We start from the raw sequence: 15,240 nt of genomic DNA, 5'->3' as shown, positions 1-15,240 counted from the left end.
TAGCTTGAGTTATCTTAGCCTTTTTGAGATTCTGTTGACATTCTCTTGTTTATTGGACCACATGGTTGGGGGGATGTCCCGGTAATTGTGTGCAAAATTGTTTTTGCCTGAGGAGGCACCCAGAACCCCAAATAAATAAGAATGACTAGACCAGTCTTTGAATCTTTGAGGGTCAAAGAAACCATGTTCTGGGGTTGGGGCTGTAGCTCAGTGGTAGAGCATTTGCCTTGCATATGTGAGGTACTGGGTTCGATCCTCAGCACCACATAAAAATAAACAAATAAATAAAGATACTATACCAACTACCACTAAAAAGGAAAGAAAGAAAGAAAGTTCTGTTAAAGGCAACACATGTCCAAAGTAATAATGCATAATTGAATTAAGTGAACATATAACATTTGCAAATTTGTCTACTAGTGTTTGTTCTTTTCAAAAGAAGAAGTGGTGTGTGTTTAGTTAGATCAATAAAAGTGACAAAACAGGGTTGGGGGCATTGAGTAGTGGTAGAGTGCTTGCCTAGCATGTGTGAGGCCCTGGGTTTTGTTCCCAGCAGACACACATTCAGTAAATATGACAAAAGAGTGTATTTAGCAGCTCAGTGAAAACTGAAATATATTCGCACTGCATAATGTTAGTTTGGTCAACAATGGGCCAGAACAAGACAGCTGTCTCTTAAGATTATAACTGAAAAACCCCTATCACCTAGTAATGCTATGGCTTCTCTCACATCTTAGCACAAAGTGTTATTTGTGTTTATGGTAATGCTGCTGTATGCAAACCTATCGTGTGGATACAATTACCAGTTGTATACAAGTATTTCACACACAATTGTGTACAGTGCATACTTGATAATAATGGTAAATGACTAGGTCACTGGTATATGGGTTTGCTACACTTTCTACTGTTATTTGAGAGTGCTCCTACTTAGAAATCATCATTGAGGGCTGGTGATATAGCTTGGGGTAGAGCACTTGCCTAGCATGTGTGAGGCCCTGTGTTCCAATCTCCTACAGGGCAAAAAAATTACTTCATTAAAAATCTAAAAAATTTACTATAAAACAGTTTGCTGTGTTATGCCAGCTGCCGCCTCACCCATCTCATGATTACTGCATTTCTTGGTTCCACTGAGAGGGCACATTGAATAATTGATCTACACGGCCTAGTTTTGTTGAGCATGTTCTAGAAAGTTCACACAACAATGAAATTCCCCAATGACTCATTTCTCAGGGCATGTGCCTACTTTTGAGTGGTGAATGACTGCACTTGTGACTCCATTGAAAACCCTTGAAGACTGAGCCTGTGCAAAGAGGAGAGCCAGGATCAGTATGCCGGGGGCCCAGGAGACGCTGAAGTTCCTCCTGGGTGGACCTGCCAAGGACAGAGGGGAGCCAGCCCCAGGAGTAAGGCAAGAAGTGTCTGGGATATAGTGAGCACCAAGCCTTCATGCTGCGCTCCCTGTGAGTGAGCTCATGAGGAATCCCACCCAAGCCAAGGGGCAGTAGGCATGCTGTCATCTAGCTGGCCTAGGATAGCACCCAGGGGGAGAAGAGGGGTGGCCAGAGGGGTTGGGGTGCCATAGAGATGTGGGAACAAGATGTTGAGCTGTTTACATCCCCTCTGGCTCAAGAGAGCTACTCCAGAGTGCTCTCTACTGGTGTTCTTAGAGCTTTCCAAGATTCAGGCATGGTTTTATTAACAGAAGCAATTTAAACTATGGTGTTTTTTTTTTTGTTGTTGTTGTTGTTGTTTCTTTTTTTTTTTTTTTGTACCAGGGATTGAACCCAGTGGTGCTTAACCAGTGAGCCACATCCCCAGATCTTTTTTATATTTTATTTAGAGACAGAGACTTGCCGAGTTATTTTAGGACCTCACTAAGTTGCTGAGGCTGGCTTTGAACTTGTGATTCTCTTGCTTCAGCCTCCTGAGCCGCTGGGATTATAGATGTGCTCCGACAAGCAGGCTCAGAGAATTCTGTGCAAACTGGGTGGGAGCAGCCTCTCTGAGGAAGAAAACAGGATTAGAAAGTGCCCAGACATGGGCTCCAGCCTCCACATAGACTCTATAATTCAGGCAATAAACAAGAAACTGTGTGTGTGTGTGTGTGCGTGCGTGTGTGTGTGTGTGTGTGTGTGTGTGTGAGAGAGAGAGAGAGAGAGAGAGAGAGAAAGGAGATACTAGTGAGTGACTGTGTCAACATTTCTGTGTCCCAGGTACTACACTAAACATCTTGTAGGTATTGTTTTTATTTTCATTCTGCTGTAAACATTATTAGCCCCATTTTGCAAATGTAGATAAGGAAGCTCAGAGAGGTGAAGCTCAAGGGCACACAGTGAAGTTCAGAGCTGGGTCCAGATGGGTTCGTCTGACTCAGATCTCTATGTACCTCACCAAGACCCCATCTGACTCACTGGACAGCTGGAGTGGGGAGGGCACTGGGCTAGGAGTCAGAGAGGCCACAGTCGGCATCCTGATCTTCCTCACCAAGGGGAAGTTCCTCCGCCTCCCACTCCTGTCTTCCTCTGGGCAGTTTGTAAATACCAATAATATTAATAATACCAATAATAATAATAATCTCCTGCTGAGATGCCCAGGGAGGATGTCATAAAGGACAGAAATCTGTGAAAGGGCGGTAAGGCTGGCATCAGAAGAGACCGTGAGTTTTCTTCCTTTACATTCTAATTTTCTTCTCGTTCCATCTCCAGCCCTTCTCTTCCTTTCCCTATTGAAATTCCAACAGTCCTTCAACATAAGTCCTCTGCCATCCTTGATGCAGGACCTACCTCCTTTGTCCCTGGTTATAGATACTGGCTTGTCTTTCTGTGTCATCTCAATTTGTCCCCACCCAACCACAGGTGCAGGTGATTTGAGAGGAAGCTCTGTCACAGTTTGGATCTTGAGTGTTCCCCAAAGATCCACATGATGAAGACCCAGTCCCTGGTCATGGCCCTACTGCGAGGTGGTCAAATCTTTAGGTGGCCTGGTGGGAGGGATTTGGGGTTTGGGGGCGTGCCTTTAAAGGGGATATTAGGACAGGACCTCTTCCTCTCTCTCTGCTTTCTAGTGTTATGACGGATTCTTGGGACCCCAATAGACCTCCAGGAGCCGAATCTGATGCAATCACACAAGAGTCTTTATTGCAAGCTCCAGCCTGGACTCACAACGGTTTCCGATGCAGCGGTCCCAGGGAGTGAGTCCTGTCCTTTGTTCAGTGAGGATTTATAGTTTTTTGGGAGGGATACTCTGTGCGTCACAACATCACACAGCAAATCATTCCATACAGAGGGAAAATCAAACAACAGCTCTTAACATTGATTAGCACATTTACTGGCAGGAACAAATTGGGTAGGGGTGATTGGATAGTACAAGGCGCGGGGGCGGGGTGGGGGGGTCCTTTGAACTGATTGGTTTAAGCCATGAAGGGAGTACGCGCTAAACTACATGGTTTCCCAACATGTTATCAACCACCATAAACTACTGGGGGGTCATCTGGCATCCCAGGTATTTTCCTTGTCTCATGCTGATTAGAGGTTGCTAGGGGGGTTGCTATGGGTCCTCACCTAGCCTGACTGAGTCAGGGACACCTGGCGCCACAGACCTCTCCTGTTATTTACAGACAAACAACTCAGCAGGGTGGGTATGTGCTTAGGAGTGCTCTGTGGGTTTTTCCAAGGACAAGGGTCACGCCCCCTTTCTTATGTCAGGCCTTGAGGTAGAAGCTGCTGTTATTTATTTATTTTTTAAAATGGAGTCACATCAGTTTCTCACTAGCTGTCATGGGGTACAGGCCTCTTCTGCCATGTGCCACTACAGGCCCCAAACAATAGGGCCAAGAGACCATGGACTCAAACCTCTGAAACCATGAGCCAAAATAAACCCTTCCTCTTTATAAGCTGTTTATCTCAGGTAGTTTGTCATGGTGATGGAATGCTGGGGAACAACACCTGCGCACATCAGTTGCCCTCTGTATTTCTGAAGGGATCAATGTGCTTTGGGCCCAGGAGACAATGAAGTACTGTGGTTTGCAGTAATGGGCATTCAAATGTTGGCTGACCTGAGTGGATGTGGATGGACGAACATTTAGGACAATTAAGCAGTATTAAGAATCTCCCCCACCACACACGCAACACCCCAGAACCTGAGGACCACAGTAATGGCCATTTCCTTTTGATTCTAAAGAAAACTCATAATTACATAACTATGCATGGATATGCTTTCTTTTTTCTTTTTCTTTCTTTCTTTCTTGTTTTTTTTTTTTTTTTAAAGAAAATAGACTATTACAGAGAAAGCAGACTTTCTTGCCCACCATGCCCGGTTCCTGTGCCACGCTATTTTAAACCAGGGTGTGTGTGCGGGCACATTCTGGTTAGCACAAAAGATTGTCCCCGTTCCCATTACAACCAGGAATCAGTGCTGTGGGCTTGCATGATTTCATCACTGTCACCCATCCTTGGCCTGTCGCCAACCCTCCCCCCTAAAACCCCACTCCATTAAAAAAATAAAGTAGATGAGACACGCTTTGTTGTGGGCTTAGAATTCCTTTCTAGGACACTGTGGCTACCCGCTGGGCAGATGTCAGGAGTTTCCGGCAATCTCTTTGTGTCAGGCCTGCGGGTCAGGGGAGGGGGCGTGGCGAAGGTTGTCACCGGGAACCAATCCTGCAGACGTGATGGGGCCTGGCTCCCCTGTAGTACCTTTCCCTGGAACCAGGAACTCTGGGCTGCACCAGGAAGCACGAATCATAATACATACTTCAATGCATTGTTCTGAAGCTAAATATAGAAATTTACCATGAAAGCTGCTGGAGGTCATGAAATATAAGAGAATATGCAAAGAAGATTGTTTCAATAGTTGGCCTGGGAGGGATCTTATTTAGGCTTTCTTCTTTCAAGAGATCGCTATGCGAAGAAAAATGATGTAATGACAGAGATATTTCACTTCCCAGACAGAAATTACATGGTGGGATTGTACATACTTCTGTTGGCTGTGCCCTTGAAGGATTCTGTGGTCAGAGTGGGCCTGAGTTCTGGGAGACATGATCCTATAGATTTTGCAGCCTCCCTAAGTACAATGTATTTGAGTGGGAGTTTGATTTTTAGACCACATGCAATTGCATCAGATGACTGGTCTCTGGATGGAATTCAAGCCTGCGGGTAGCTGTGATTGCGTTTGGGGCTAACTCTGGGCCTGACTGGGCAGCAATGTCAGGGAATGTCCTAACAGCTCCTGCTTAGCTGGCAAGTGAAGGGGAGGAAACTTGTCATTAAACTGATGGGCAACCTTGTCATTAAGCTTCATGGCATTCTCTCTGTGTCGGTGGTCACCAGTAGTTTTCCCTTCCTTTCCCCCTGCAGGAAGTCTGTTTTCACAAGTTCACAGTCTTTCTCCTGGTTAATGCACCTCCTCACCAACTCCATCACCAACCCCCAGATCTACCCAATCAGCAATCCCAATCCAAGTGGCAAGGGTCATTTCAGGGTCCCTCTAGAGGCCTTCTCCCTCTCCTACTTGATGTTGTCGCTCTTATTTTTATTGATTGGTTTGTATTTGCTGTTTATTTAGTTGCTTATTGCAGTGCTGAGGATCGAACCCAAGGCCTTGTGCATGCCAGGCACGCACTCCACCACTGAGCTCCACCCCAGCCCAGATGATGCTCTTAGGTCTCACTCATGCCACGGCCACCTTGGTCGCTGCCAAATCTCATGGGACACAAGGTAAATGACCATGTATATCATATTTTTGTTGTCTTTCTTTGGGGAGAACACGAAAGGGAAATATTCAGGTTCGGAAATATTCAGGTTGTCATATTGGGACAAACTTAACTGTGTATTGTGAAATCCTGGTGGTTAAGCAGTCACTTGGACTCTCATTTTAGAGATTAGTGTCTTTTAATTTTTTAAAATGGAATCTTATGTGTATTTGTATCTTGAAGGATAACATCTTCTACTCTTTGTCTCTATGAGTGTTTCTTTTTACCCTGACCTTGACCTCAGGTGGTCTTCCTGCAATGGCTTCCTTTGGCTCCAAGATCTTCTTATGCCCATCTCTTCCCAATTTTCCATTCATGAGGTCATGTTGGTAACTTGAAATTGGCTGTGGTGGGAGTATTTACACCATGAAAATTGGAAAATACTATAAACCAGGCCACCACTTCCCAGAGAGTTGGTAGTTAAACCTTTAGCAGCACACTTCTGCCTTTCTATCAGGGGTCTGTGCAGAAGGCCAGGAGGTCACTGGGGGAAAGAGAAGTTCACTGCTCCTTAATAATTGTTATAAAAATGTCAGAAATTCATCTGAGGGATGTTAAAAGAATCAACATTTGCATTGACACATGAACTTATTTCCTTCATATAAGAGAATTAAGGAAAGAACGTTGATTTGTTTGAACAGATCTGTCTATATTGGTTGGTGAAAAAATATGATGCCATGCTAAATTGGCAGGATGTTATTTCACAAAGCAGAGGGCATGGTTTGGATTGAATGATTATGTTCATGCGTATAAGGGTAGGTGTAGCTTATCATATTCATCACTTATATTTACTATTAATGTAATTGATAGTCAAAAGGCATATATATGTATATATGAGATTAGTGTCTATATATATGAGATTAGTATATATCTGGCTCAGGGGCTATAGTCACAAACAAAATAAATTCCAGCATTTTGTGCATTCACATACCTAGATCTAATCTCACCCATGCAGGTGAGCAGAAAGATGTATTTTCATTGGAGTGTTGTGTGTGGGGTAAATGGTCAGATGAGATCACCTTCATGGAAAGGTAAGACCTAAGTGTGTGTGTGTGTGTGTATGTGTTTGTGTGTGTGTGTTTTGCATGTTGGGGGTGAGGGTGCAGGGAGATGGGATGGACACTCCAGGCTGAAGATGTATGAAAATGGAATAGCATATTACATCACGTGGACACAAACCAGCTCTTTCATATAGGTATAGCAAGCAATTGGAGTGGAAGATCCATTCTTTGTCCCCAGAAGGCAAGAAGTTGGGAAGCTGCTTCCAATTCCATATGTTAATTGAGGAGCTTAGTTTTAATATGTTAATATTTATACACTTATTAATATGGTTGACTTAAGGTCTGCTACATTATTGTCATTTTTCCTATATGTCCCCTGGTTTTTGTTTCTTTGTTCCTCCTTCCTTGACTTCTTTTGGATTTTTTTGGATATTTTTTCTTTTTTTTAAGAGAGAGAGAGAGAGAGAGAGAGAGAGAGAATTTTAATATTTATTTATTTATTTTAGTTTTCAGCGGACACAACATCTTTGTTTGTATGTGGTGCTGAGGATCGAACCCGAGCCGCACGCATGCCAGGCGAGCGCGCTATCGCTTGAGCCACATCCCCAGCCCTCTTTGGGTATTTTTGAGAATTCCATTTTCATGGATCCTTGGGGTCGTGTCACCTTCCTAGCACATTAGTGCTGATCATTAATGAGGGAGCTTCTCTGATCCTTGTTTCTACTGAAGATCTGAGTTTTCATTCACTTTTCTTTTATCCTGAAGCACTTTATTTTGTAGTGAGGTGTTTTGGCAATTAATTCTTTTCGTTTTTCTTTTATCTGAAAGCATCTTTGTTTTTCCTCAATTCTTGAAAGATGTTTTCATCAAATATAGAATTTGGGGTGGAGAACTTTTTTTTTTTTTTTCCAGTACATTAAAAATGCTGCCTGGCCTTGATAGTATCTGGTAAGAAGTCCTTGGTCATCTGAGTAATGATTTCCCTCTAAGAACTCTGTCATTTTCTTCTGGCTACCACCAGGTTTTGATCTTTGATTTTCATCAATTTGATAAGGATTTGCCTGGGCATAATTTTCTTCATATTTATCCTGATTGGGGTTTCCTGAACTTCTTATCCTGTTATGTGTTTTGCCAAATTTGGGGAAATTTTTAGCCATCATTTTGCAAGTATTTTTTGTCCCATTATATCTCTCCTTTTCTGGGATTCTGATTAAATGTGTGTTAGACATTTTGATATTTTCCCACAAGTCTGAGGTTTTGTTCTTTTTCTTTTTCCCACCTTTTCTTCAGATTATGTATTTTCTATTGATCTAGCTCCAAATTCACTGATTTTTTCCCCTCTGTCATCTTTTATCTGCTGCTAATATTTAATTTCATATATTGACTTTTAAATTTTGGAATTTTCCATCTGGTTTATTTTTATAGTCTTTAGTTATCAGCTGAGCGCTTCTATTTATTTGTTCATTACAGATATATTTTTCTTTATTTCATTAATTGTGGTTACAATAGCTTTTTCTAAAATCCTTGTCTACTAATTACAACATAGGAGCCCTTATAGAGTTGCGCTCTGTTGATTGGATTTTCTTTTGAGAATGGATCACATTTATCTGTTTTTTTTTTTCGCTTGCCAAGTAAATTGGGACCAAATCCAGGATGTTGCAGATACTGTGTTGTAGATAGTCGATTATATTCCTCTGAAAAGGATTGAGTTTTTAAAAATTTTTTTTTATTTTAGCAGATAATTAACTGATTGTATACAAATGAAAACTTTGCATCTTGGATCTCAGTTCAGATTTTTTATTCCTAACTTTATTGCTGTGGGTCTGCCTTAAGCATGTGTGATTCAGGGGCCAGCCACCGATTTGAGCAGAGTCAATACATACAATTTAAGGCTCTCCTTCTCTGAAATCACCTTCCTGAGATTTTCCCCATCATTTTCCAGCTGCTGAGGCTGTTGACAGGTCCTTCAGGCCAAAGAGAGTGTGAATTTTCTATTGGAGCTTTAGGTAGCCCGTGTGCCTGCCCCGAGACTAGAAAACGTGAAAACAGAAACTCACCAGTGCTGTTTCCTCCTTCCAAGTGCCAACCAGTGTCAGGTTTTCCCAAGTACTGGGTGGTGCTACTCCTTTCTTTTAAATGTTGACTCCCTCCAGAACCTTCTTTTTTTCTTGTAGTAATTTCAGGTAGTAGTTGTTTTGGACTTTGTCCAGAATTAATAGTTATTGTTTATGTAGGGAGATGTCACTATGAGTGCAATGACTGGGGAGGGACTTGGAGATGTGAAACTCGCAAGGACACTTTTCAAGAAGGAGTTTGGTTTTTCAAGAGTAGGAGGAAGGTAATGTGGTCACTGATGGGGCTGTGGTGCCAGATCAAGCAAGAGTTTTTAAACCTGGGGGACACTTGAGCAAATTTTCATGCTGAAGTTAAAGTTGGAGAGTCAGTGGAAAGAACATGTACCAGATACAAGGGAAGACTGGAGACAAAGATGGAGGTCAAATGCAAGTCGTCATGTGGAACAAGTGGGACCCTAAGCTCTTTCTCTCCATCCATTTCTCAGGTTTGTAGCAGCCAGGCAGGCATGGGCAAGATTATTCCCTGAGCAGCTCAAGAGAGTAGATCCACAGTTACTGACACCTGGGAGTCTCTCAGTGGGAGTCTCTCAATGACAAAAGCAAATAGGACACCTAACCCCAACAGTGAGTGAGCAAACCCATGCTTGCACTGCTCGGCAGGGCCTGACACCAAACCTGGCAGCACACTGAAGAGTCTCTCTTGAGAACTAGAAAAGCAAGCAGCAAATACACAATCAAATACAGCCCCCTGTGTATCTTGGTTCTACATCCATGGAATGAAAGTATTTGGGGAAAAAAATCGCGTCTGTACTGAACATGCAGACTTTTCTCCTTATCATTATTCCCTAAACAATATAGAATAACAACTATTTGCAAAACGCTTACACTGTATAATTAGGTATTATGAGTAATCTAGAGATGATTTAAAGTACATGGAAGGCTATATATATAAGTTATATGCAAATACTATAAACTACATTTAAAATAAGGGACTTGAGCATGTGAGGATTCTGTTACCTGTAGGGGCTCTTAGGACCAATCCCCCATCAGTGCCAAGACATGGCTGTAAAAGCATTTTAGAAGAAGCAAAGATAGGGAAGGAAAAAAACTTATGGGAAAAAGACACCTTAATTGCCACATACAACAACTAATATCCTCGGAGAAGGGAGGTATTACATCAATAAAAGAAAACCCTCGATAGTATATAAAAGCAAACAACAACATAAGAAAGTTTGAAGCCAGGTGTGGTGGTATATGCCTGTAATCTCACTGACTTGGGAGGCTAAGGCAAGAGGACTGCAAGTTTGAGGTCAGCCTCAGCAATTTAGCAAGGCCCTCAGTAAAAAAGAAAAAGGGCTGGGGATGTAGCTCAGTAGAAAGTAAAAATGATGACTTAGCATGCATGATACCTGGGTTCTATCCCCAGCACTGAGGGGGGGAAAAAATCAACTGAATGTGTATCATTGTTTGGATCTTAAATATGCTTTTGTGTTGAAAGCTTGGTCCCCAGCTGATAGCACTAATTGGCCCATTCCTCTCTCTCTTTGCTTCCCAATCACCATTAGGTGAGCATATTTGCTCCACTGTAAGAACCTCACCATGATATTTTGCCTTACTACACATTCAAAATCAATAGAGAAAACTGACCGTGGACTGAAACCTCTGAAATTATGAGCCAAAACAAACCTTTCCTCTCATAAGTTGATTATCTCAGGTATTTTGTCACAGCAATGAAATGCTAATATAGAATTATTACCTACTCAAACTATCAGTTAGGTCATTCACTTTGGTCTCATAATCTCTCCTTCTGGGAAGCTACTAAAGAATATATTCCGTCAAGATGAGGGCATAAACCAAGAAAGAGTATGGCTATTGAATTAGAGAATCCAACAAAAAGAGAGACAAAGAGAATTTTTAGGATGATAGAGAAATCAGAGGTGACAGCTGTACAAGCAGGTTTAGTGAATGAGCACTTCAAATTGCAGAAGAATGGAGGATCCAAGGAGACAGTCATTTACTTGTGGTTAAAAAGGGAAATCTTCTGTGTTTGACCATGTGGAAGATGGTCAGAGGCTATTTGAAAATGCAAAGAGAGTTTGGGAAGTATGAGGTACTTTAAAAACTTAAGCCAATGGAAAATGAGGAGTAGCTCTAAGAAAAATGAAAAGCTAGAAAAGAAGTGAAACTTAATGATGGTGCTTGGCTCAACATCTCATCGTCCTGATAATTTAGAGACCAGTTTAACCAACAGGTGGATATTCAGTATTGAGAAGACCCAAGGAAAAGAATGTGCAGATCTTTTACAATGGGAAATCCAGAAAAATGTTTTTAAGATCGGGAAGAGATGAAACAGTTTATTTTATTGAAAAATGTGGAGGTGAATGCTGGAAGAACATACTGGAATAGTACTTGCTGTTCCAAGTGCTGCTCTGGGGAATGAGAGGGCAGAGGGCGGGTGGGCAGGATGACTCATTAGTTGTTGAAATATCTGTTGAGTGCTGTTGAACATCTCATTCTGGTTCCTTCTTGGGGCCCTCCCAGCCCTTTCAAGTGGTACAAGGGTCAAGGAAAGCAGAAGAGATTGCAGGCTGCCACAGTGACCACTATTTACCCGTCAGATGGGAGATGTCACTAGAAAAAATGAGCTCTGTCATCTTTCATTACAGGGACACTTGTATGTGGGGATGCTGGCCGGAAAAGCAAGTGAGGCAATGCAGATCAGGCCACAGTGGCCTATTTGACCTCACCAGTAGCCTAGTTGGTAGAAACAAACACCAGGTTTCAGAGTAACAAAAAACATTCTAGAGCATGAGGTGGAGAACACTCAAATTTTTATACCATCCAAAGTTTTATCTCCCCATCCTTATTCTTCCGAAGCTATCTATACTATACTCAGGGCAGATGACAAATACCGCATCTAACAATTTTCAAATTAGTTCAAATATCCATCGTTTGGGAATTTTAATAAGAGAAGTCATTTCAGCACACTGGGAAGCCTTACCTTCTGCTTGCAAAATTTTCTTTCTGTTGCAATTTCTTCTTGATTGTTTTTTGTTCAATTGCATACAGGTCACTGATAAAATTAAGCACAACTAGACCATTTTCTTACATCTTGTCAATGACAGGTGGGGTTTTAGGAATATCTTCTTCTGCTATCCTTGTATGTTTTTTTCCAACTTGTCTAAAGATAGACCTGATTTTCCCACGTCCCCATTCTGTTTCTTTTAAATAATATTTGAACTTCCTATAAACTTTATTTTTGAGCTAGTCCCCTCATTTGGTGCATTTAAGTGAAAATATTGCTATGAAAAAAATTTTAAATTAAAAGCAAAGAAATGTCATTAATATGTGCCCATTACTCAGCTTTAGAAAATTATATTAGGATAAAAAGTTTGTTATTCCTTTCTGTTTTCCTGCCTTCTCATCTGTAACTTACTCTCTGAACTTGGAGTTTATGATTCCCTTGCATGGTTTAAAATTATTGATTACATATATGTGGCCCATACACAGTGTTGAATGTAGTTGGAGTTTAAATGTGTACATCTCTGTGCATCTTGCTTTCCCCCCACAGTTTTGTGATTTTGAGATGTATTCACATTCAAACCTATAGTTCTAGTTTATTCAATTTAATTCCTGTAAGATATCCGATCATCTGACAATGAGGTATTGTTCCATCCACAACTAAAAGAAAAAAAAAACCACAACAAACTAAAGGAAACCTAGATATAGAACTACAGAAGCTTGGAGAATGATATCTTAACAAATGGAGACTATCAAGTTGATAATCTATTCTCCTGTGAATTATGATTTAAGATTTTCCATTTCTCTCATCCTTCAAAACAATGCCAAAATGAAAGGTCTTCAAAAGAGCTGACACAATACACTTGGAAAGACATTAGAAAAATGATATTTCCTGAAACAAGAGAATGCTATAAAAAGACTAAAGAACAACAACAACAACAACAACAAAAAAAAAAACCTCACACTTAGATATTAGAAGCATAATAACTGAAATAAAAATAATTCAATAGAAATCTTAGAAGATAAAGCTGAGAAAACTGCCCCCAAATAAAGTAAAAGACAGACAAAAAGGAAAAACAGGAGAGAAACTATGGTGGGGTTGAAGCAGGGGGTGGGGAGGAAAATTGATTTTAAGGAATTGGTTCATGTGATTGTGGGACAGGCAAATCCAAATCTTCCAGGGCAGGCTTACAGTCTGGAAATTCCAGCAGGGGGCGATGTTGCAGTCTTGAGTTTGAAGACAGTTTGGGCATAGAATTTCTTTCTTTGGAAAGCCTCAGTCTTTTCTCTTAATGCCTTCAACTGATTGAATGAGACCAACCTACATTATGGAGGATAATATACTCTATTCACTGTCTTCTTATTTAAATGTCTATTGTATCTAGATCACCTAGATATGTTTCGCCAAAGAGCTGGGCACCAAAACCCATCCAAGCTGAGACAAAATTGACCATCACATTCCCTGAGGGAGCAGAGACATTGATATCAACTGTCTTAAATATTCTTCAAAAGCTAAAGGAGGGCTGGGGCTGTAGCTCAGTGGTAGAGAGCTTGCCTAACATGTGTGAGGCACTGGGTTCTGTCCTCAGCACCACATTAATAATAATAATAATAATAATAAAATAAGGTATTGTTCCATTTACAAGTAAAAAAAAAAAAAAAAAAGAAAAAATGCTAAAGGAAACCTGGATATAGAACTACAGAAGATTGGGGAATGATGTCTCAACAAATGGAGACTATCAATAGTTACAGAAATTATAAAAAGGAACCAAATAGGAATTTTGGAGCTGAAAAGTACAACTGAAAATGAGAAATGCACTAGACGCTTTCAATAGCAGATTACAACAGACAGGAGAAAGAAGGTAGGAACTCGAGGATAGATCAATTGAAAATATCCACTCTGAGGAAGAGAAATACAGATAAAGAAAAATGAACAGAGTCTTGTAAGAGTCCTATGGAATGTCATGGATATACCAACAGGGCAAATGGGAGTCCCAGAAGGAGAGGAGAGAGAGGAAGGGCTTAAAGACTACTTAAAAATAACGGCCATCACCTTCCCAAAGTTGATTTAAAAAAAAAACATGAATCTACACACCCAAGAACTCCAAGTATGATACATTCAAAGAAATCCACAATTTTTATCTCTATAATGTTTGAATGCCTCATCCCTTTTTTGCTTCTCTGGGTCTGTACTCTCTATTAAATAGTTCCCTGTGTTTCCTTGGGCTCCCTTTTCTAGGAAGCCTGAGTGTCCTTGTTCATTTGGGCTGCTAGGACAAAATACCTTACATTGGGTGATTTGTGAACATCAGACGTTTATTGCTCACAATTTTGAAGCTGAGAAGTCCAAGATCAGGACAACAGCTGAATCTGAATTTGGTGAGAGCTTATTCTGCTTCAGAGATGGCAACTTCTTGCCGGGTCCTCCTACTGGGGCAAGGGCCAGAGAAGGTGGAGCCCTCATGACTTGATGGCTTTCCCAAAGCCTAACTCATTAATACCATAACATTGGATATCAGATTCCAACATAGAAATTTTAGAAGGACACAGACATTCAGACCATAGCATTGAACTCCAAAAGAAAGGGAAAAGGAAGCTATCATAATCTGCAGGTACACAAGGATACATTTAGATAATCATAAAGAATCTACACTTAAATTATTTTAAAAATTTAAATGACGTTAGTAAGATTTCTGGATGCCAAAAATAGGCCAAATATTCTCTTTTGTTAAAAGTCAAATGTAACCAGATTGCTGGGTATCGTGGTGCATGCCTGTAATCCCAATGACTCAGGAGGCTGAGGCAGGAGGATTGCAAATTTGAGGTCAGTATTAGAAACTTAGCCTCCGAATCTTGTCTCATAAGATAAAAAAAAGTCTAGGAATGTAGCTTGGTGGTAGAATTCCCTTGGGTTCAATTCCCAATATACACACAAAAAACATTAAATAGATAGAAGGATTGCAAGTTTGAGGTTAGAGAGGTTATTTTATATAATGATAAAATTTTATCATCATTATAAAGATGATGTAATCATTATGAGCCTTTTACATAGAAATGATTATGTAGCAAAATACAAAATATTGATAGAAATGCAAGTGAAGTGGAGTATTTCAGTACCTTTGAGACACTTCCCTCAGACTAAGAATTGAATAATACAGTCAATAAACTTGATTTATATTTATATTTATATTTAGAACTGTGTACCTCTCAAATAGAGAATATACATTGAAAAATGCCCATGGAACCTCTCTATAAATCAATCATGTACATGCCTTGCTTATGACCTAGCAATTCCATTCCCAAGCATACATGGACAGAAAAACACATACATCCCCACCGAGTTTACCACAGTGTTCACGGCAGCATTTTTAATAAGAGTTCCCAACTGAAGCTGGTG

Source organism: Marmota flaviventris, chromosome 17 (assembly GCF_047511675.1).
Source record: "Marmota flaviventris isolate mMarFla1 chromosome 17, mMarFla1.hap1, whole genome shotgun sequence".
NCBI classification, from domain to species: Eukaryota; Metazoa; Chordata; class Mammalia; order Rodentia; family Sciuridae; genus Marmota; species Marmota flaviventris.
The sequence above is the reverse complement of the archived record's forward strand: the minus strand, read 5'-3'. Positions refer to the sequence as shown.